Genomic DNA, 23692 nt, shown 5'->3' with positions numbered 1-23692 from the left:
CACAGGTTGTAATGAATATTTTATGGGATGGATTTGTATAGGATGATTTGTCTTGTCTACATGGGAAAATTATCATTTGGCTCTGGATGTGGATGCTTTGTGGAGTGTAAAATTTACTGAGAAAATCTGAGAGGAGGCCATTGTTTAATTACAAGTTTCTAGAGCTTTGAATTTGTCGGGCTGGTTGGAGTGTAGGTTGAGTTCGTGGCTGGCCCTCTGCCTGGAGAGAGATGCCTGAGGGGAGAGGCCTCTGCTGACGTGAATTAACGTAACATAAGTTGTACATGATCCACAGGAGCCGGAACTCACACAGGGAACAGCACATTGAGGTGCCACATTGGAGCGGGTGGAGGCTCTGCAGCTCATGGACCAACCGGGTTAGAAGCGGCGGGGGCGGGGCGGGAACACAGAGCAGTGCCCCTGGGAACCAGTCTCCAGAGGAAGCCAGAGTCGGCAGCACAGAGTAGGTCAGAGAGAGACCATAAAGTGCTGCCGGTAAACCAGTAAACCTGAACTTTCTTTATTTTTAATAAAATAAGTAACAAGTGTTTATTGTATAATTTGTAACAGCTACTCAATCCTGTAAAAAATTACAAACATCATTTTAATTAACATTTACAGACAGTTTCATAAACAAAGTTGACAAAAACAAACCCCCCACAATTCCTAATTATATATGTATTTATAAAAACTTCAGGAAAGCACTCACTTCTGAAAAGAACATTAAATACTAAAATCCAACAAATGCAGAAGTTGAAGGGGAAGAAAAAATTGTTGACAGAAGGCTACTTGAATTATCTTCCTTCCAAATATCTGAACACCACATATTCCACTGTTTTCAGTGTAGCTTGTAAAACCCAAAATTCTGATTTCTCCCGCTTGTCTGAAAAAGTCCCACGAGAGACTGTACCGGTGACCCCCACATTCTGTCTTTGTGTGCAGGAAGACACTCCGCTCTCTTCATCCAGATCAGCGCCCCATTCAACATCTGCTTTCTTTTTACCTAATAACAGTCTCACTTTTCGCCGGATCTTACCACGAGGCAAATTCTCTCTTTTCTCAGTGCCATACTCACGAGTTTCCTGAGGATGAAAAGGTGGAGTTCTTGCCTTCGTTATTAGGTGTTCTTTCGGTGTGTGTAATGTCACTGGGTCAGAATCATGACCAATCACAACATGAAGGTCCTCTGCTTGTAGATCTTTCGCTGAAAACTGTGCAATGTCTGTGGTTAATTTTGGTTGGGGTAGATTTCTTTCTGTACTGAGATGGGAAACTTGTCTGCACAGCTGTGGCTCCCTTGACATGGCACCTGCCCTCTGTTCTACATCATTTCTACCTATGGTTACTTGACGTTGACACCCACTGCGCATTCCTTCCTGTGGGTTGTCACACAGGGGTGGCTGTGCTCACTCCTGCTCTCTTTCACTTCATTTACCATGCTCCGTGGTTCCCCATCACACCCTTTCTGTCCAGTTGAAGAATAGGTTGTGGGTTCTGAAGCAAACACAAGCTTCTCTTCAGTTTTCTGGGTTTCTTCACACTGAAAATTCTGCTGGAGCAGCTGCCCATTGTTTTCTCCCACATCCTTCTGGAAACTGGGCTCCCATAGTAGCTTCTCCTCTGGTTCAGTGTTTTTCAGGACATTTGCAGAAGCAGAAGAAAGGGACCCAACACTGTATCTTATTCTTTTCTCTTTAGGCCTGTGTCTTTCATAGGCTACAAAATTAAAAGCTAACTTTGATACAATATCATCAACAACTTGATACCCGTTACTCCGTGCAAAGCTCCTGTGTTTCTCACTCAGAAGGTGAGTTTCAAGATCTTCATATTTCTGTAAACCACATTCACATTACCCTTTTTGTCTCTTTTCCTTCAGCTGGAGTTGAAGTGGGGTTACACACGTATCGCCATCCGTAAGGATTGTGAGTTTAGGCTGAGCTTGTTTCTGAATGCTGGATGACTTCTCTATATCAAACGGACTGCAAGGCTTTGAAGGAAATAGTTTATACAAGGTGTACTAGGAGCTGAAGGTGAAATGGCCTGTAAGACCGATTCACACCTTCAACCTTTAAAAAAGACTTCTTTTTTTTTATATTCAAAAGAGCTGAGGATTTTATTTTCACAGTTCACAGTGTAAGTAAAAACTGCACTTTTTTGTCACTTCTCTCCAGGAGCATTCTGTTAGGAAGGAAGTTCTTTGTCCTGCAACTACTAAACCCTCAGGCTCAGCACCAAGAGTTCCTAGTGAAACAGCAAGAACAACGAAATGATAAAGAGTGAGTGCTTCTGCTCTTATCTGTGGCCGGGTCATGCCAGGCCGTGTGGGCACCATCATAGGGCGGGCGGGAGGTCTCATCATTGGAGGCCCGGGCATCATGGGCATGTGGCCTCCCATGGGTGGTCTCATCCCAGGAGCTGGTCCCACAGGCATCATCCCAGGAGGAGGAGGAGGGCCCATCATTGGCATCATGGGAGGGCCTCCCACGTGGGGTGCAGGCATCATGCCAGGCTGAGGAGGACGGGGGAGACTTGGGGGAGGTGGAATCATGGCCCCTGCAGGTGGACGTGCTGAGAATGGAGCTGGAGGGGTCTTTCCTTGTTGAAAAGCAGCCGTTGTTTGATCAGTCAGGCCCTGGACCTGCTCTTCCATCCGTTTCTGGTAATAGTCTTTCACATTCTCTTTGTGTTTCCAACCACTGCAGTGTGTCTTCCTCACAGATGGAGAATCGTGGGTAAGATACATATCACAGTAGTCGCAATAAACCTTAGGCGTGTTGCTCCACAGGCCGTGGGCTACTCGGGTTCCCCCCCCCAACTCTAAAAAAGGCTTCTTGAGTCTCCCTGTTCTTGCCTTTTGTGTTCCAGCACCAGCTTCCCTCCCCCATCCCTGCCAGAAGTACTTGATTTCTTGAGTGCACCCGATGCTTTCTTCTTCTGTTCAATGGAGTATTGACTGTCATCAATATGAAGAATCTTTACTCCCCATGATAAGGCATTCGATAATATACTATTGGCAGGAATAAAATCATGATCCTTGACAGCTTTTTCAGCTAACAATTTTCCTGGTCTTGAACACTGTCTGGAGACTTAAAGGAACTTCCATCATGGCTGGGATGAGGACAGGTGGTTTCCGCAGCCTGTGCGGATCCTGGACTTGGTACAGGAGAAGTCCGACCCAATGTTTGTGCACACGGTGCTTCCTTTTTATTGGAAACCAGGTAACTGATAAATTTGCTGAGAAATTCCTCAACTCACCCTCCAAGTTCCTTTATATCTTTTTGTAGTTTTCCACAAATGGTGATAGAAGGCAAGTCAAGCTAAAATATTTGCCTTAAAGCAGTTTTCCCAGTCTACTATCAGCTTTCAGGGATTTCAAGGATGGCCTATTCTTTTCATTTTTGTCTTGGATGCCACCCGGGAGAGGTGCTTTCCAGTGGATCCTCATGGTCTAGGCAGCCACCAGGCACCAGCCACCAGAGGCTGCATGGGACAGCACAAAGTTCCGATGGACCCACGGGCTCTGGCCTCAGTGCCGGCCGCGTCTTCTGGCCCAGCTATCGGGCTGATCCTGGCGCTGAGCCTGGGATAGGGAAGGAACTGAACTCCAACGTGGGAACCGCGGAGGCGGTTAAAGATTTAAAAATGCTTCATGACCGTGGCTCCCAGACTTGCTCCCTGCCCTTCCTACATGGGTCCCTCTCCCAGGCTCCCCTTTTTAAAATATTTTCCACACCCCCACCTTCCCTTAGCTCACCCTCCCGTCAGAGCTGCCTATCCCACAGCTCCTCTAGGTCCAGGAACTTTTAGGTGTCTTATATTTTCCTCGGGACCCCCAGGGAGAAAGCCTCATTGCCAATGGCCCCTGTCCTGAGCCACTCCTTTTCCCATTACCAAGTCCTTGGCTACACTCCACTAGGCTCCCCTGAGGCTCCAGCCCTACACCTTCCAAACTTAATTTGCACCTTCTCTCTCGGTGCCACTGAAATAGAGGGATATTCTCTCAGAGTCTGGGGTCACCATCTGGGATCTTCCTTTGTGCCCCCCCAAATGAGACAGTGATACACAGGAATAGGCTCCTTGTCTGCACACTCCGGCTGCAGCTGAACTTCCTCAATGCAGATCGAGAGGGTTAAGCTTTGGGGGCTGGAGACATGGCTCAGCAGTGAAAAGCACTGACTGCTCTTCCAGAGGTCCTGAGTTCAAATCCCAGCAACACATGGTGGCTCACAGCCATCTGTGAAGGGCTCTAATGCCTCTTTCAGGTGTGCTAGACGCACTAGCTACAGTGCACTCAAATAAATAAAATAAAGAAAAAAATCTTTAACAGAGAGAGAGAGAGTTAACATTTTATTCACCCACTGTTAGCCTTCACCTGTGCCCACCCCTAAATTTTACAAACTAAGTCAAATACGGACTGACAGATCATGTGTCTCTGCTGGCCTCTGCCACCTACCATACTTGGTTCCAAATTTAGAATATGCCTGTAGAAACTCCTCCCAGTTCATTCTGCGGCCCTTTCTCTCTTCCTCCACTGACTCAGATTGTAGTTCAAAGGCCTGAAATATTCATGCCTGATTTTCAGTAATGGCACCTTCTGTCACTGCCCAAACAAATGACCCAAAAATCTCTTATATTGTAATTATGACGCATGTCACCAGATGGGAGATGGGGTCGCTGATAAATTTGAGCACAGCATTTCCCACAGTCCCCATCAGACACAATGAAAGTACAGAGGGTACACTCTCCACTCTCAGCCTCTGGGTGCAGATATGATAAAGAAGTGGTCCAAAGCTTCTCAAAGGTCCCCACAGCCCTAATATCAACAATTTAGATGAAATTTATCCACTCCAGAGAGCTGCCCTCATAGGAGCTGTCGAAATGGTGGTTCCTGTGAAAATGGCAGCACCTGGACATCTCTTCAGCCTGCAGGATCACAACAGCTGTCCACAGTGCAGCGTCACCTTCCCAGTCTCAGCAGGAGCTGCCCCTCAAGAGCTGTCCACAGGGGCAATGGCATCACCTTTCCTGCCTCAGTCTACAGTATTGGTGAAACAGCACCACAGGAGCTGTCCCACAGGAGCTGTCCCACAGGGGCATTGGCATCACCTTTCCTGCCTTGATCTACAGTATTGGTGAAACAACTCCACAGGAACTGTCCCACAGGAGCTGTCCGTGGTGGCAGCAACACCTTTCCATCCTCCACATCAATTTCAGAGAAGGCACCTCAGTCAAAGCTGCCTGTGTCTCAGGATGCTCTTCTGCAAGTCAGAAGCAAGAATGTCCTGCTGTACCCGACGAAGGCCTCCAGGCTGCTGTCACAATTAGCACTGAAACTGAGTCTTCAGACAGTCACCCCATCTTTCTGTCAAGCCAGGGGCCTGAGGTTGGTGGGAACATGGAAAGACTAGAGGACTCCGTGGCCGTGTGCCCACCGTCACACTTCCCCTGCTGTGAAGTGAGTTCCTCGGTCAGAATACCACGTGGAGCTCTGTGTGGAATAGCATGATGGTGGACAAGGCGTGTAAGGTCCCTGATGGTGGCTTCAGCAGTAGCATCAAATGCAGGAACAGCAAATCCACAGTCAGAATGAGAATCCACTGAAGTTAGTGCCAAGTGTTGTCCTTCCCGTGAAGGATCTGGATCAATGTGATCAATCCACCAGCAGGATGCTAACTGGTCACCTCGAGGATAGGTGCCACACCTGGGCATCAGTGTTGGCCTCTGCTGTTGGCAGATCTGGCTTTCAGGAGCAGCTATAGTCAGTCAGCCTTAGTGAGGGAAAATCCATATTATCAAGAGCAACCATAGCCCCCATCTCTGTCGCCATGGCCACTTTGTTCTTGTACCTATTGGATAATGACAGAGATGGCTGATAAAGAGATTGACTGTCCATAGGACGGGTCACCTATCTACCTGATTATTGGCCTTCTCCACAGCTGACCTCACCTTTTGATGAGCATGTAAGTGGAGCACGAATATCTTCACGCCTTTCCCCTGTTTGAAGAGCTCTATGTGCATGCTCTTCCCAGATGATTCCAATCATGCTCTTTCCAAGTCCCTGACCATCCAGCCAAACCACTGACTAGTCCTGAATTAGAGAACAGTCATAGGTCCAGGCATTTCCCCTTCCTGATCAAATACATTAACATATGTATGGCCTGAACTCCTACCCACCATGAAGATTTCCCTTCACAAGAGTCTTTCAGGTTTGTCCAAGGAAGGAGCTGGAATGCCGAGCTGTCCTCTTCTGGTGATGCCTGCAGGACACGCAGGACCATCAGCACGACAGGCCCAGTCTCTTCTTCCTTAGTCTTCCAATATAAGGCACACCTCATGAGGCTGTAGGTGCATGATTGTCAGCAGATGACACTGTAACAGTAGACACTGTAGGCATTTGAGCAAAGTCTTCATGTTACTTCCTTGTACCTATAGGACCTGTGCAGGCCTATTCCTTATATACCTTTTCTATGTAATGATTGGTTAGTGCTGTGTGTGTCCTACGTTATGACTTCATACATCAGATAAACTCACTGCAGACAGCACAGGTCACATGGTCTAAAACTAAGCACCGTGTTCTGTTCTTGTTTGTAGGAGGATACAGGTCAGTAACTTCTCCTTCATCTTGGATGGAACATCTCTGCATGCCCTATACCTCTGCATTCCTTAATTTCACTGATTTAGAAGGATCTTGAATGTTTGTTTGGTTTTATTTCCCACCCTCTGAAGCACATATGTGTTACCAGAGTCCAAACTGGTTCTGATTACATCTTCACTCCACGGGCCACAGAACCAATGTGAGAATTCTGCTAACCTCTATCTGTCCCATTTCTACATTCTGGGACTGGAAAAGAACCTCTGATGAGTTCCGGAACTCACTGGACCTAATGTGAATCAGACTTCTGCCAAAACATCATTAATCACAAGCCCTACATAAGAGCCTGCTTTAACGGAAGGGCCATAATGTTTCTTAGGATCTCAAACAATCCCCATTAATTTGCACCAGTATCCAGTAGACCCTGGAAATTCTGATTATTTTTTTTCCCACAGCATATGGATACCCTGGAGAAATCCTTTAGGTCAAACTAGAATAGGACTGGAGAAAGGTTAGCAGTAAATATTTTAGGTATTTTATAAGGTACTTACTCAGGGGAACCTGGCTATTTGTTCATTCAGGGATCTGGGTCTGTAAACTGCTCAAGTCTAGAAACTGATTCATGGGCCGAGATGTTCTTTTACCGCAATTATGTAGCCTTCATCTCATTGTTGACCATTTTTCCACTTATATTAGGCATCTTCTACTCCTTCTCAGTAGACCATCTCCTGATAAATATTTCAGCCATGTTTCAAACATAGTCTTGACACCTTTTTAAATGTAATATCTTCCACAGGAAAGCTACAATATCCATGCAGCAGCACCATATCCCAAAACACAGTCTGCCCCAGTTTTATGTTCTTTCAAATATCCCACACCCACAAAGTCCATTCCCACTCACTCCCCAGACTTCTGCTTAATGAATTAGCAAACTCATCTAGCTCCTTACATGTGTGCACAGAAGTGTAGGGCTCCTCCTCGTGGACTACACGTTCTTCCTTCCCTCCTGGAATCTACTTTGTCTGAAGTCTGGTTTCAGGTCTGGAGTCAGATAACAGAGCTGCTGAAAAACACTGGAGTGAGAAAGGACTGCTGGACAGACCGGCAGACATACGTGAGAACCTCAGAGAGGAAGGCAGGAAATGTGTCGAGTTCAGGGAGATGCTTTGCCTTTGTTTCAACAAGTGAAGAAAAGCTATAAATTCCTTCAAAGTTAGTAAACCTTACATTTGACCAGGGGAGACCTCATGCACAAAAGAAGAAAGAAAAGAAGAACCAGACAAAGCATGAATTCTTGTCCCTCTACAGCATACGGCTCTGAGACTGGCTGAGACACAAATGTTTCCAGCCAGGATGTCAGCTACTCATAACCAGTAAATCTTATTGGCTACAAAGTCCTCATGGCTTCTCCGGCCACCCTTGCATATGGCGTGGGTGGATTCACAGTGCAGCTTGGGTATATAGCACAAACAGACTTATAGAGACTAATGCCTTTCCTTCTCACACATAGAAGAGAATCAGCTGTAACAGATCTGTGCACACTGTGTATTCCATGCACGTGTTAATCCAGATATGCATATTACTTGTAAAAATTTGTGTTTTCACAGATGCATCTAGGAGTTTACCAACTAGGACATTTCTCAATTTCTTTCTTGTCTTTGCTGGGAACTGAAAACGCTTCCGTGAGACTTGACAATAGCTCTGGTGCAAGCATGGTAGCCATCGACACCAAAATAGAGCAAGCTATGAATCTGGTGAAAAGTCAGTGGATGTGTGCAGTTAGAGAGGAAGTGGAGGTGCTGAGGGAGCAGATCAAAGAACTAACAGAGAAAAACTCCCCGCTGGAGCAGGAGAACAATCTGCTGAAGACACGGGCCAGTCCAGAGCAGCTCGCCCAGTTTCAGGACAGCTGCAGACTGGCTCCCCTCCGGCCACCACACAGCCACAGGGGACCACACAGCCTTCCTCTCCCCACCCCACCCCCGAACAGCCAGCATCCCAGGGCTCAGGATCAACGGCATAGCCTGCTATGCCCCAACAGAACTGGCTGCTGCTGTCTGAACTGGACAGACAAAGAGATGTGCTAGTGAGAAGCCACCTCCACAGTCACCCATTTCATTGCTGTCTACGAGAGACGTGAGACTCACACATGCTGTTCTTGCTTTCTCCCCAGTATTAAGCACTCATAATGCTTTTGGCATGAAGAAATATACTAGTTGAGTGAATTTAAGGTTTTATCAGAGTGGGCGTGGATGTACTCTGTACCACGAGGCAGATGTCTGAGGAATGGTTTAATTGACGCTGAGGCACTGTGTGCCTTTTCGACCCTCCCCAGCCTCCCACCCTGCTTCCAAGAGCTCTGGGGCTCAGTAAGTGGGCCGCTCCTGGATCTCGTGGACTCCTCTCCTTCCCTTCAGAGAACTTGAGAGGCCAGAAACAAGACTGCAGGGGGGAGGTGCAGTCCTTTTACAAAACCGACAACTGTCACCAAAGCTTACAGAACACTACAGTACTGTCCCTCTTTTCAGAAACACCAGAAGACACAAAACTGTTAGAGACACAAGGGTGGCAGGTAGCTGGGACCTAGGCTGTCCTATATGAAGGTTGTTTCGCTTGTTGTATATTTGTGTATGTAGTGTAGTGAATTTGTACAATAGAGGAAGGTAACTATTGTTTAGGTTGCACAGGTTGTTCTGCGCATGTCCCACTGTCCCTGTGTTTATCTGCTCTGCTTGTCACCTTCCAACAAAGCATATCAAATGTAAAATAAAGAACACTAAGTCCTCACTCCCAAGGTTTGGGGCGATAGGTATTTGGTTATCGAGTGGGTGATGAATGTTCGTTGTTGTGAAAGTGTGGTTTTTCACAAGTCCTTAAAGGTCCTGGTCAGAGAGCAAACAAAGGAAAGGAGACTGGATTCAGGAATTTCTTCCTCTCCTTTTCTTTCTTCTGTCTTTCTCTACTCTCTGATGTTAGGGTTGAAGCTTGAGAAGGGATGAAAAGAAAAAGCAAGCAATACAAACATAAATTATCCAACCTACTTAATAAATGTTTAATAATAATGAACATTAAATATGTGTACAGCCTCTCCTTTTGCCCACCACTCAGAAGAGGTGGTGAAAGAGAAAAGTTATTAAAATATGGGGGAAGCAGACCTGTTTCATCATAGTTCTTTGGTGACAAGCCCAGTCTTCTTGTCAGGAGTTCAGTCCTAAAGCAAACACCAAATACAAATTAACAGCTGCACTACAATGTTCTCGGCCGGCAGTCCCCACACAGGAACCAGCAGCTACAATCCTGTCCTCTCGGCAGACAGACACCATGCCTGAAACAGCAACTATAGATCAATCCCGAAGAAACTGCAAGGCTCACCAACCAAGAAGCTGCAGGAACCTCACAAGCAGGTCTTGGAGAGTTTCTCTCAATGGCAGCATCACCACAAGTGGATCTCAACACAATGATGTAAGAAAAAAAAAAAAAAAACAATACACTCCTGTCATTCGTGAGGAACAGCAAGGCTGAGCAAACCAGACGGAAGCTCAGTGCTCATCCCGCCTGTCTGTGGGGTCACATTCATTCTATTCATCACAGGTCCTTCCATGTGTCTGCTATAGCACAGCATCCTTTCACCTGTGTCTGCTGCAGGAAAACATTCTTTCACATATGTGCTTTAGCAAGACATGCTTCCCCTGTGTCTTCTTCAGGGAAACACTCTTTCACGTGTGTGCTCCAGCCAACCATCATTTGCCATAACTGACTTTCAAATAAACTGGAAGTTTCCACGTCAGGACTAGAAGGGAATGATAGGATAAATGGATAGATTGTTGAATCTACGTTTAGACATAATATATACTTATGTCTCTATATTTTACATTAGTTTAGATTTTTGGATATTGAGAGAAATTTAAGCTTATATTTTGCTACAACATACTGTATACATGCTTCAACTCTTGTTTAAGGTATTGTACCTAGATTCCGGGTGTTGGAGACAGAGGGACTGCTACTCTACAATGGCAATGCACGTGGCAGACTTCCTGGCTCTGACTCTGTTGGATGGGCATGTGCAGTTCAGGGTCCTTGATCAGACCTCTGTGGTCATCGGCCTGAAGGATACATTCCTATGCTGGACATCAACAACCAGCAGCCTGAGCTTAGCAACGGGCAGAGGGCTGTGGTTCAAAGCTCTGGTGTGGGAGAATATGGAGACCATCCGTGCTTACCTAATCCCTGCCATGGTGGGGCCCTATGCCAGGCACGGGAGGCTGGCATGTTCCTCTGTCTGCCCACCTGACCGCTTTGGCACAACTTGTGCAGATAAAAAGAGCCCCTGCCAGCCAAATCCCTGTCATGGAGCAGCCCCTGCCGTGTGCTTTCCAGAGGTGGAGTCAAGTGTGAGTGTCCCTGGGACGCAGTGGTACCTTCTGTCAGACAGTCCTGGGCCCTTCCTAGCTGACATAATGGCTTCTCTGACTCCCTAAGCGGCCATCAACTGCTGACTCGGAGCATGTGTTGTGGGCAGTAGATGTCTCACCTTCTGCAGACCACCCTTGTCCCCAGACCTTGGGCAACCCCTGTCTTAATGGGAGCTCATGTGTCCCGAGGGAAGCCACTTATGAATGCCTGTGACCTGGGGGCTTCTCTGTGCTGCACTGTGAGAAGGGGCTAGTTGAAAAGTCAGTGGGGGACCTAGAAACACTGGCCTTTGATGGGCAGAGCTACACTGAATACCTCAATGCTGGGATTGAGAGTCAGAAGGCGCTGCAGAGCAACCACTTTGAACTGAGCTTACACATGGAGGCCACTCGGGGATTGTCTTGGCAAGGCCACAGAACCTGCAGAAAACATGGCTCTGGCCATTGTGGATGGGCACCTACAACTGAGCTATAACGTAGCATCCCAGTCAGAAGATCAACACCATCTGGTGACTTCGAGTCAGGGCTCACAGGGAGCACAGGGAAGGTTCCCTTCATGTTGGCAATAAAACCCCTGTGACTGGCTCTTCCCCATTGGGTGCCACACAGTTGGACACAGATGGAGCTCTGTGGCTTGAAGGCCTGCAGAAGCTTCCTGTGGGGCAGGCTCACCCCAAGCACATGTTTTGTGGGCTGTCTGCAGCTGCATCTGCTGGAGGTCGCTGTCACCAAACCAGAGCTAAGACCCTGCCTCTCTCCCTGAGTTGCCGTCTTCCCTACTGTAATTATCCTCTATTTTTGTAAACATGTTGCATTTTTATATGATTTTCTTGACTGCATGTTGTCCAGATCGACGGCTGTCCTGGCCTCCTTTCCATCCAGGCAGCTGTGCTGCAGAGACAAAGTGGTGCTGAGGGACTCAAGTAGACCATAGCACCGAGAGCCCTGGCCTTCGAAGATGACCTTAGGACACACTCCTCTGCCTAAGGTACCGTGCCTCTGCCCCTTGCACTGTATGTTGTTACCTGTCCACTTGTATTGGTCCATTGGGTCTCCTGGGCCATTTCTAGGACCTGTTTGTGTGTAATTAATGTGTTATAGATGATAACTGTGTCCCTGAGCAGGAGGGGGCTGTTGGGTTTGAGGGGGCCCTTCATTAAACCTTCATCCATCAAAGACCCAATGTTACCCAGTGTTGGTGATCCAAGGTTAAAGGGAGCTGCACAGTATGTTGTTACTAACTCCAGGTCAATGTCAAATACCATAAAACAAAGTCTAAAAACCTTTTTAAAAAAGGTATTGCACCTGTGGAACTCATTTTAAAATGTATCGCAAAGTTCTAGTGCTTGAAAAAGCTGTGGCAAACAGTGCAAGATAATTAAGAAATAAATGCAGGTTGGTAGACGGTCAGTCAATCTATGGACCTGTTAGATACTAGTTGTGTTAATTACAGAAAGAGGTTTTCTTTAGCCTCTCGTGGAGGTTTCCAAAGTTGAAGAGATAGCAGATGGCTAGACACAAGCAGCCTTTGCCTATTCTGATATACTACAGATAGATGGGTGGTCTTCAAAATTCCAGAGATCTACAGGGTATGGCATTCAAAACGTTTCATTAACACGAGGCTTTCCATAACAGTGAGACATGACTGACCTGGCCACACCCCTGTTCTACTTCAGAGAGGATGATGGGCTTCAAAGAACCTCCATGTGGAGTTTGCTTCAAATGTGGCAAAGCCAGGCACCAGCCAAACCTGCCCTTCTTCTCCTGCACACAGCATGTTGTCCTAACAGTGGACACACAGAACACGCAGGAAGATGACTGGTGAGCTTTGCCAAGGCAAGCTGGGGAAGTCCTTCACTAGTCCTGCTTCACAGAAATGGGAAAAAGCTGCAAGGTTCCCAAGCCTTGGCATTGCAGGAGAGGTAAAGGCATGTTGGTCTTTAAGCTAATTGGTACCGGCACCTGGTTAAATCACAAGGAGGGAGCACACATCAAAAAGGAGCATCTTGACCTGGGAAAGACTTAAGATTTCTTATCCCACTCTGCTGTTATCAGCCAGCGGCAGCTGCTGTGCCTATTTTTACTAATGCCAGGGACATTTCATGATTTTCTCAGACCTGAAGGGTGGTGGCCATGCCTCTCCCAGGGCAAGGTAACATCCAATGGAGTCCTAAGAACAAAATGGAGTTTATTCTGCTACCTCAGTCCCTTCAACTGCAAATCCTACCAGGGCCTCACCTGATGGTCTTGAGCCTTTATTACTCAAGACTTACACAGGGTAAAACCCAGATGGACCAAATGCGACCATTGGACCCCTGGTGGCCAATGGGCCTCAAATTTGCTCAGCAGAGATATCTTAGAGGATCTAAATGTGGTCCTTGCTAGTGGAGAGGAAAAAGAATGTCTCCAAATAGAAGACAATCAAATATATTAAAATCAAAAGCATCCCAAATTCTAAGAGCTGCTGTTGATTCTTTACCCCCTGACTGGAAGGGATGACTGAAGAATCCTGACTGAACAATGGCCTTTAAAATGGGGAGAAATTGAACAATTTCACCATTAGTTAAACACCAGTGAGACATGAGGATCAGTCATCCCTCTAGGAGCCCCTGGAATGTCCAGGATTTTAAATTGAAAAAGAAGCCTGGGACATGGAGGCTCCTGAGGATGTAAGAGCAATTCATAAAGCCATAAAAATTTGGGGCTCACCTCGATGTGATCTTCCCCTTGCCTCTGCCATAGCTGTAAATACCTCGCTATTAGTCACTAAAGATGCTTCTTTTCAGTGTCACCACATGAACAAGATTGCAAGAGCTTTGCCTTCTCAGCACCTAAAGTCAATACCCCAGAACTAGCTGGTAGGTTTGAGTGAAGGGCACTTGCAGGAGGCCTGGTTAACAGCTCCACCATTTGTTAAGAAGCTGTAAAGCTGTACATGTGCATTAAAACCCCTTTTAACTCAGGCCTTCGTATAGTTCATTAAATGGAGGACCAGTTAATATGACGAGATAAAAGGCAAGACCAACAACTTACCTCAGAGAATCTTAAACAACAAGCCATAAAAGCCCTAACAGAAAGAGGCTGATTATTATCCAAAGTTAAGATTCAATTTCTTTGGGATGGAAAGATGTCTCAGTGGTTAGAGCACTGACTGCTCTTCCTGAGTTCAATTCCCAGAAATCAAACGGTGGGTAAAAACCATATTTAACGGGATCCAATACTCTACTCTGGTGTCTCTGAAGAGAACTACAGTGTACTCATAAAATAAAATAAATCTAAAAAAAGATTCAACTTGTTCCTCCCATTTTTAGGGAAAGAAATTAGCGTATCCTCAGGCTGGAAGCTAGACTTGTCGGTGACTTCCCAACCCACTAACTCTAAATACCCTTCAAAGCTTCTTAGGCAATGTTAATTGCTGTAGGTCTTGGCTCCCATACAACCAGGAAATAACAGCCTCTATTTGATTTATTACAGGGTGACAAGGATCCCCTCTCTCCTCTCTTCCTGATGCCAGAGGCAGAGAGACCCTTTGTTGTAATAAAAATCACAGTATAGAAGCACCTGGCTTGTTCTGATCCTCACCACCTAATCCAGGTCCTTACATTCAGTTCTTCCCCACAGTGGGTGGAGTCTCAGTCTCAGGGGAACCTAGAACAGCTCCATGTGCTAATAGTGGGAGGACCTCAACTATTAAGAGAGTGTACCTTAAAAATTAAAGGTAAAGAACCTGATGTAGGTGTTTTACCCTCCCCCACTCCCTGACATCCAATGACTCCTGAGAAACCACACCTCTTTTCCTAATAGCCTCATTGGCTTTCCAGGACAGACAAACAACCGTTATTCACAAGATAAATTCCTTCCAACACACCAGTCTTTGGTTGGCTTCCTCTTGGTCTCTATCCCATGGGCCCCACAGCTTTTACAGATGGAGAACCACAGGATGCTGTCTACACAGCATACCAAAGACACACCGGCTCTGAGTCACAGTTTTCCCTCTTACAGATAAATCTCCCCACTTTAAAGAACTGTATTTCATCATCCTGGTCCTAACACACCTGAAAGAACCATCTAATCTATATTCAGACGACACTTATGCGGTCAACTTCCTCCCGTGGCTAGCCTGCTCCCATGTCAGACTTGGTGGGAACCATCTTTCCCTATTATTCATTAAGATTTCAAAAATACTATAAACTAGAACATATCCATTTTTAATCAGCCATGTGTGGTCACACTCATCCCTCATCAGACTCCTCTCTGATGGCAACACATCAGCCAGTAAGACCGCTAACGAACTCCCATCAGCTGACCCATGTTAACCTGAAAGTAAGACCGCTAACGAACTCCCATCCGCTGACCCATATTTACCTGAAAGACCTTCAGCTCAGTTCCCCAATTCCTTCATGAAATACCTCAAATGCATCTTCAGAACTTGCTCCTTCTGTGCCTCCCTAATTCCCACCCTTGCTATACAACTGGGCACCAAACCCAGAAGCCCTAAGGCTAATGCTCCCTTCCAAGAATGATGTTGCCCACATCCCATCAGTTGGTACACAAAAATTTGTATTTGTTACCATTGGTACCCATCCCAACAAAACGTAATTAATAACATTTTCCACTTTTGTATCATGGGGTCCCTCTCCATAGCAAAACTGATATTGGACCGGCATTCAATTTTATATTATATTATATTATAAAATTTCTGCAAGACGTGGAAAATTGTCGACCATACTGGTGTTCCTCACAACCCTCAGGGCCAAGCTGTCATTGAAAGAAGAAATCAAACACTTAAAAAAGTAATTAATTAAACACAAGGCTTCCTACCACCAAATACTGAATTAAACCTTGCACTATTCACACTGAATGTGTTCAACATCTATGCCAAAGACAAACCTCCCCTTGTCTGTCACGGGAGTTTGTTGTAGTAAATATTAAAACATAAAGAATTGTTTATCTGTTTATCAGGCCTGAGGTCTCACTCCTCAGGCCCCGCCCTGATATGGAGTGTGCACACCTGGTAGTCACCACCTGGATCTCACTCCATTCTCACAACTCCCTTCCCTTGGTGGTTTACTACCGTCTGTTCTCCGCCTCTGTTCTGGGGTGCTTCGGTACCCCAAAATCTCACAAACACAACTCTACAGCCCAATAGCTTTTCATACAGGTTTATATATTCAACTCTCAATCCACAAATCCTCTACACAACAACATTGCATCAAATAGAAAAAAAACAAATTGTCTTTCTTTATGAGATATTAGACCTATACAATCTTTAATGTTCATAGGTATTTAACACCAATCAATATCACCTGGGTCTAGCTCGTCCTTGGGAACCTCCATCTTACCACGACCACTTCTTGTCCTCTAACCTCTTGTCCTCTGACTTCTTAGTCCTCCCTTCTCTCCACCTCTCTCTCCCCTGCCAGTCACTGGCTTTCCTTTATTTTACTAATTAAAATGGAAAGGTTCAGATAGTCACCTCTTGAGTAGGTGACTGGGCAGCCCTTCTTGGGGAAGTGGAATTAACATTAAAATACAAACAGCTTCAGAACAATCTACAGGAGTCCACCACCACATATACCAATACAAACCCATTTGACAGGTATTGGAGGGGACAGATTCCCTATTGACTACAGGAAGGGCATTTGTTTGTATCTTTCCACAGGTCCAACATCACCCTGTCTGGGTCCCTGCCTGCAATGTCCGATGAGAACCCTTCAGTCAGAAGGACGGAGCACCTGAGGAATCACAGAGAAAACAAAGAGGAGACCATGCAGGCACCCAAGGGCACACAACCAGGTCATGTTGTTAGACCCTGTGGAGTCTTAGCTCAGGAGCTCGACCCACAGAACACAATTAGACAACAGACTGCTGTAATAACAACAGGTTTTTATTCCATGTACATGGGGTTGCTCATCCTCACACGGAGAGTCAACCCCGAACTCAAAAAGTACACATCTTTAATACTTTTTTGTGAGGAGAGTGAACTACTATTTTACCATTGGTCAGCAGTATAAATTTTAGAAAGAGGAGAGGACGGGGGAGGAAAAGGGGGAGAAACTTTGGCAGTAAGGTTGTTGACAGTTTGCATTCTCCTTGGAATTCAGTACAGGGAGGGGTAGGGGAGCTGTTCCTAAAGCAGTCATTTTTGTTTTGTCTTAACTCAACTTGCTCAGCATAGCCTGATCTGTCCACTAAAACTTTGTTTTTACATTTTCAGAACCTTGTTTATATATTTCAAAACTTTGAGGGGTTGTGTCCTTGTTTTGTTTCTCAGAATTGGGTGATTGGAGCATGAGCTAATTTATGACATGTGTCAGGACCTTATCTAGGGCTTTCTAGAGGCCAGGTGTCTATCAGTCGGTATATTCTGTGGTTTTTCTGAGAATTACTCTGGGCCATTGTTTTTATTTGTCAGGCACAGGCAGGATCTCATAGCCTTGGGATGACTAGAAAGTCTCTGCATCTGACTTCAGCCATTTCTGTGTCTTTGGAGTCTCACATTCTAAGAATGAGGTGTTTTAGAAAAGTCTCAGAGCCCCTTAAAACTTTGTTTTCTACATCAATCACCTGGAAGGACGCTCCTGTCCTCATGGATACAGCTCGATGTAGCTGTTCCGCCTCAACCCACCAGACAAACCTTCTCCACCATTCTCATGACTGTTGTTACCCTGCTGACCTCCATGGCTAGCCGCACCCCTCCTGATGCTTATTTAATGTCAGGGAAACATCCTGGGAGGAACCAGATCCTCGGGACTGGAGACTGACTGCTCAGTAGCAGATGTCAGAAACCCATCATGACCCCTGTGCACCAATGCCACTGCTGATTCCTTTGCTTGTTTCCTTGACAACCAAACCCGCCATGTCTTAGGAATGTTAATACCTATGGAGGATGTCCCTATTGGTCAGGTAAGCAATCACTGGTGAGTTCAGAAGAAGTCAGGAGGCTCAGCTGTTTGCTGTTTAGAAGTAGGTTTTTGGGGTGATTTCAGTCTCCAATTGACAGGACACCCGCAGTTACGTCAGTAGTGTCAGGATAGCAACCATGAGTCAGCAGCTGTGACACAACCCAGCAGAAACAGCCAGGCCTTCACCAAATCAGCATGAGTCAGCAGGAATGACCAGGACCAGCAGGGAAACCAGGAGAAGTTCTCTGCCATGACTCTCAATACAATGAAAATCAGTGAAGGTGAAGACTCAAGACCCACACACTGTTACAAAGCCACCTAAGCAAGCCACCATCGCTGCCCACTGTGTCCTATTTATTCTCCCTCCAAACGTCACCTGTCCTCACATGAGTCTTGCCTTCCACAAGCCTTGTCTCTGCAAAACACCATGTGAGACTGTCTCAGCCAAACTCCACTTGGGTCTGTATGAGCTGACATATCCAGAGTCTGCCCATCAGCCCACCGCAGAGAAGCAAGAAGCCACCAGAACATCACCAGAACTTTTTGCTACATTTCTCTATGGAATTACAGGAAACTGCGATCAATAAACCATATTAAGGCACCGTGTGTACTGTCTCTTGGGTTTTATTTATATTCCTTCAAACATCATTTGCCCTTTCACGTGTTTGCTTTGACACAACATCCTGTGTCTGCTTCAGCAAAACCTCATCGACACAACAGACTTTCCAAAGAAACAAGAAGTTTCCACTTCAAAAACAGAGATGCTTCTCTCTCCTGTAACTTGGGTACCACCCCTGAAACTTTTATGCTTCTCTGTGGTTCCTGCAAGGGCTGAGAGGAACTGCTATCACTTACCTGGAGCTCCTTCCATAGAGATTCTTCTCAAGGCTGAGAAGAGAAAGAGAGAGAGAGAGAGAGAGAGAGAGAGAGAGAGAGAGAGAGAGAGAGAGAGAAAGAGATGTTTATAAAGAAGTCTAGCTCCGACTATACACCCTTGGCAGGCTGACCAATGACACTGGTATGGGATTTTTTTGTTCCGGGATTGGTGGCTTTTTTCATCTCCTTTTTCCTGGCATCAGAGCTATGGATTAGAGTGGGAAGAACTTCCAGATGCAGCTGGCTTTTGCTGAGGTGCCCTTTCTGTGAGGACTGGAGGGGACTGGAGAGGTGTCACCACTGTGGACAGCTCCTGAGGTGTTTCTGTTTCCAGGGCAGCAGAAAGAAGGTGTCCCACCATGGACTGCTCCTGTTTTGCCTGCAGGCTGAGGAGATATCATGGAGCCGCCATTTTAACTGGTGCCCCCATTTTGGACAGCTCCTGTGGCACATTTTACTGAGGTGGCCTCTAGGCTGGAGCATGAAGTAAGGGCCTGCCACCACTTTGAGGTCTTTAGCTTTAGAGACCACAGTGACCAAGGAGAAACTTTCCCTGAGCTGTGTCTTGTCAGGTATTAAGCTACAGCAATGGAAAATGAAACAGTATTGGTTACTTTCCTATTGCTGTGATTAAACACATGTCCAAGATAACTTATAGAAGGTTCATCTGGGGATTAGGGTCCCAAAGAGTTAAGAGTCCATCAGCATCATGACAGCAGGCACCAGGCATGACATCAGCAACGCTGAGAGCTCACACCTCCAACCATGTCCCCAGTGACACACTTCCTCCAGCAAGGCCACACACCCTAAGCTTGCCCAAACAGAGCCAACTGGGAACTAAGTATTCAAATGACCATGAATACAGGGTTCATCTTATTCAAAGGAGCACAGTAACTAATACAGTGACCCCCAAGCTCGCAGTGCAAACATGGGATCTTCCAGGTGTAGTGCCAGGGAAATGTTAGTGATCCCCCAAACCCAGACAGGAGCTGATCTGATGTGATCACAGTAGAGCCTTTTTATTTGATCTGTCTCGGGCCCATCAATGCACCGTAGTCATGCAGGAGTGTTTTAGAGATGAGGAGCCCAAATATGTATCGGGGAAGGTTGTATAGTAAGCAACAAGTGGGGGGTAAGTGCATAATCATCAAATTGGGAAGTTGCTAGGGCCTTTAACATAATTCACTGGAGCTGGGGGTCATATTATAAACTTAATTTCTGTTTCCGTCTTCATTGGTGGTCATTAGACAGAGGTGGGCTTGTAATCTTGGGGTGCAGGTTTGTTGGGGGGTGTAATTTGGAAATACAGGTCCTGTTTGGGTTTAACCTAGAGAGTCATGCTCAGGAGTTGTTGAGAGGTAACTTTGGAACTAATTCTCAGAAGCTTTCTGTCAGTTTGCCTGAGTTCAGTTCTGTAAAATGGAGTCTGAATTTAACTTTGGCCTCTCACAGGCAGCATCTGGCTGACACTGCCACATGAGGAACCTGGGCAGGAAGGCTTGGTTCTCCAGAGTCTCCCATGGCAATGCCTGTACCCAACTGGCCAAAATGCTAACTAATGTCATGGTTGGCACAGGAATAAAGAAACTTTCCAAAGGAAACTTCAAATCCATCCTCTCCAAGGGGACCACTGTGATGGCTCAGAGGGTAAACGTTCTTGCCACCATGCTTGGCTCCCTGAGTTTGATCCACAGAAGCTACATGGTGAATGGAGAGACCTGACTCCCATAAGTTCTCCTCTGAGCCTCACACGAGCATCACACACATCCTTACACATAATTATTAAATTGTTGTAATAAAAATAAAAACAAACCATGATGGCTTCATGTTGAAGGACATAGAAACACATATGTGTAAGTTGTGTCCAATTTGCCTCCAGACTTTCCAATGTGCAAATTTTCCTGTGTCCAAAACCCACATTGTGATGAGAAGCTTCCAGAAGGATTTGAAGGGCAATCCGAGCAAGGAAAATCACATGATTTTAAACTATTTTATGTGTAGTGTGTGTAAACTGTCGCTGTATGTGTACAGTGTGTGAAGAAGGGCACTCCCCAGCTGTGGGGTATGTGTTCGGGGCAGAGGGAGCCAGAAGACAACTTTATGGAGGTGTTGAGAATTTGAACCCAGGGCCTGTGGTGTACAAGTTGGGAATTCTAGTCACCGAGCAATATTTCCAATGTTTGAAAACCAGTCAGAAGACAAGGGTTTTCTGTTATTTCAAAGGCCAGTACTAAAGCTTTTGTCTAGAGATGGAATTAGAGACTACCTGTTAGAGAAAGACATGGTGGACTACAAGAAGCACTTGGCCAAGCAGCCAATTAGATCTGAGGACCTAATCTCAGAGAAGCAGACCTGTAGTGGATATTTCTGAATTCGTTGTGGACCCTGTTCAGTCGTCTGATGGTTTCTGGAAACTGTCTTATGAGAGGATGTTTTTGCTGTAGGAGAAACAGATTTTTTTTGGCATCTGCCTGGAAAGGGGGCATGTGGATCTGTTTAGGAATTGTTCTTTGCAGCAAATCCCATCTGTGTTGTCAGGAACTCAGCAGTTCTGTTCACAGGTCAGCAGCGGCAGCTTGATCCACTCCCGATGACTCCGTGGATACACCTGCACTCCAGGTCATCGGTGTTGGGACAGGAGCAGGAACAAGTCAGCTGAATCGGCATGAGTCAGCAGAGGGATTAGGACCAGCAGACACACTAGAGGTTCTTTGCCATGCCTCTCTCATGGAAGTGAAAATCAGTGAAGACAGGAGACCAAGAAGCATTGAAAAGCAAGCTATGCAAGCAAGCCCAGCCTCCCGTCTCTGTCCACTGGGTCCTATTTATACTCCCTGCAAACATCACAGGTCTCCACGGGTCCTGTCTTACCACGTGCCCTGCCTCAGCATGTGAGTCTGTCTTAGTAAAACTCCACACAAGTCTGTATCACCCACAGATTGATGTCACTCTGCCATTCAGCCTGAGTCCACAGAGGCAGCAAGGAGACAACAGCACCCATGTAGATAATGGTGCTTGTCTCTCTATGGAGGGCCAACAAACAGAGTTCCACAAAACAATGTAAGGTGAGGCAATACCTGTGTGTCTTCATCAAATAACCCTTGATCATAAGTTCTTTCACAGGCTTGCTTTAGCAGAACATCCTTCCACTGTGTTTGCTCCAGGAAAACATTCCTTCACATGTTGTCACAACAAAACACCATTGAACACAAGTGACTTTCTAAAGAAACCTGAAGTTTCAACTTCATGTCACCTCAGAAAGGCTGGTGACATCTGGGAAGAGCTATCCATTGTCACCCATGGAGGCTTCCTCTTGGGGCTATGAGGTTCCTGAGGTCCTGTGTCTCTGGTGCCCTTCCACTGGGATACCTTCTCCCTCAGAGCTGTGTGATCCTGGGCTTCTGACTCCTGGGACATTCTCCATCTGAGTAGAAACACTTACATTTTGGTGCAGTGACTGGAACAGGCTCTTCTGGTGCCTGTGCTTCCTAAAGCCGACACGTGAAGGAATGTTTCACCACAGCAGACACAGGTGAGAGGATGTTTTCCTAAAGCAAGCATGTGAAAGGACCCACAACGTTAATTAAGAAGGAATATAAATGTGACCCATCAGACGGTGGAAGAAGCAGATATTGGTACCTGGCCATTTCTTACTGGTCATCATTTGCCTGCAGATCTTTTGTTGAAAACTGCTCGATGTAGCTGTTCCCCCTAAACCCCCGAGACACTCCTTCTCCGCCATTCTCATGACTGTTGTTACCCTGCTGACCTCCATGGCTAGCTGCACCCCTCCTGATGCTTGTTTAATGTCAGGGAAGCCTCCTGGGAGGAACCAGATACTCAGGACTGGAGACTGCTCACTAGCAGATGTCAGAAACCCATCATGACCCCTGTACACCAATGCCACTGCTGATTCCTTTGCTTGTTTCCTTGACAACCAGACAAGCCATGTCTTAGGAACGTTAATACCTATGGAGGATGTCCCTATTGGTCAGGTAGGTTAAAAAACGGAGCATGGGACATACCACAGGACAGATGTACACAACCCTACATTCCTGATGGTAACCATGTTTGGATAAACAGTGGAGAACCTTGGAACAAACTGTGAAGAATGGGGGGGGGGATTCATAAAATTTATGTTCCCTTTGATACCAAATCCTCTTCCCAGAAGACAAGGGGGTCTACTGTGCAGAGACAATGACCCAAGTCCACACAGACAATCTCAGGACCGGGAATGAAGATCCTTGTAAATCAAACACCCATCTGGAGCTACAGAAGCTTCTTCTGTGAATAAACAGGAGTCTGGGTCTAAGCCCAAGGGTGAGAAGACAGATCCTGGGGGAAGAGGCAAAGTCTCCTCTTTACAGATGGAGGTCCTGCACTCAAGCTTGGAAGTGTGAGCCGCCCTCTGAGGAGAACAGAGCTTGGTCTCTGTGGGGTCCTTGTGGGGCTTGTGTAGCCATGGTATACCCGGAAGTGGTTTTTATTCTAGAAGACTCCAGGGTCTGACTCTGAAGAGAAGAAGGAAGAGGAAGGGTGGAGGAGAGGACAGACAGAGTCTGGCCTGCGGGTCTCTCCTGTCGTCTGACAGTTTCTGGGTTAGAAAGACAGACACCATGACAAACAGTGCTCTGTCCACAGCACAGGATTCAGGCAAAGTCTCAGTCACCAGGCAGTGAGGTCAGGGGCAGGGAAGCTCAGGGCTGGGGATTCCCCATCTCCTCAGTTTCACTTCTGCTCCTAACAGGTGTCAAGCCCTTCTGCCCGGACACTGATGATGCGAAGGCTCCTCTCATACCTATTGGGTGGTGAGATCCCGGGAAACCAATCAGGATCTCCACGGGCACTGACTATAAAGTTCCCCGCAGCCCACGGGACTCAGACGCGGGTGATCACCGATGTGGGCG

The 23692-nt window shown here is 46.4% G+C and overlaps 2 pseudogenes across 2 annotated transcripts; one reads left to right on the top strand and one right to left on the bottom strand.

Annotated features, from left to right (window-relative positions):
• Positions 1-2119: 2119 nt before the first annotated feature.
• On the bottom strand, positions 2120-3445 carry LOC308436732 (protein DBF4 homolog A-like; annotated as a pseudogene). The gene has a single exon. The product of its transcript is annotated as a protein DBF4 homolog A-like (transcript).
• A 4892-nt stretch (positions 3446-8337) lies between these two features.
• On the top strand, positions 8338-8615 carry LOC308437059 (TSC22 domain family protein 1-like; annotated as a pseudogene). Its single transcript has one exon. The product of its transcript is annotated as a TSC22 domain family protein 1-like (transcript).
• The last annotated feature ends 15077 nt before the right edge of the window (positions 8616-23692 follow it).

This window comes from Micromys minutus (assembly GCF_963924665.1).
Source record: "Micromys minutus genome assembly, chromosome: 25".
Lineage (NCBI taxonomy): Eukaryota > Metazoa > Chordata > Mammalia > Rodentia > Muridae > Micromys > Micromys minutus.
Note: the sequence above shows the minus strand (reverse complement) of the source record. Positions and strands in the feature narration are given on the sequence as shown.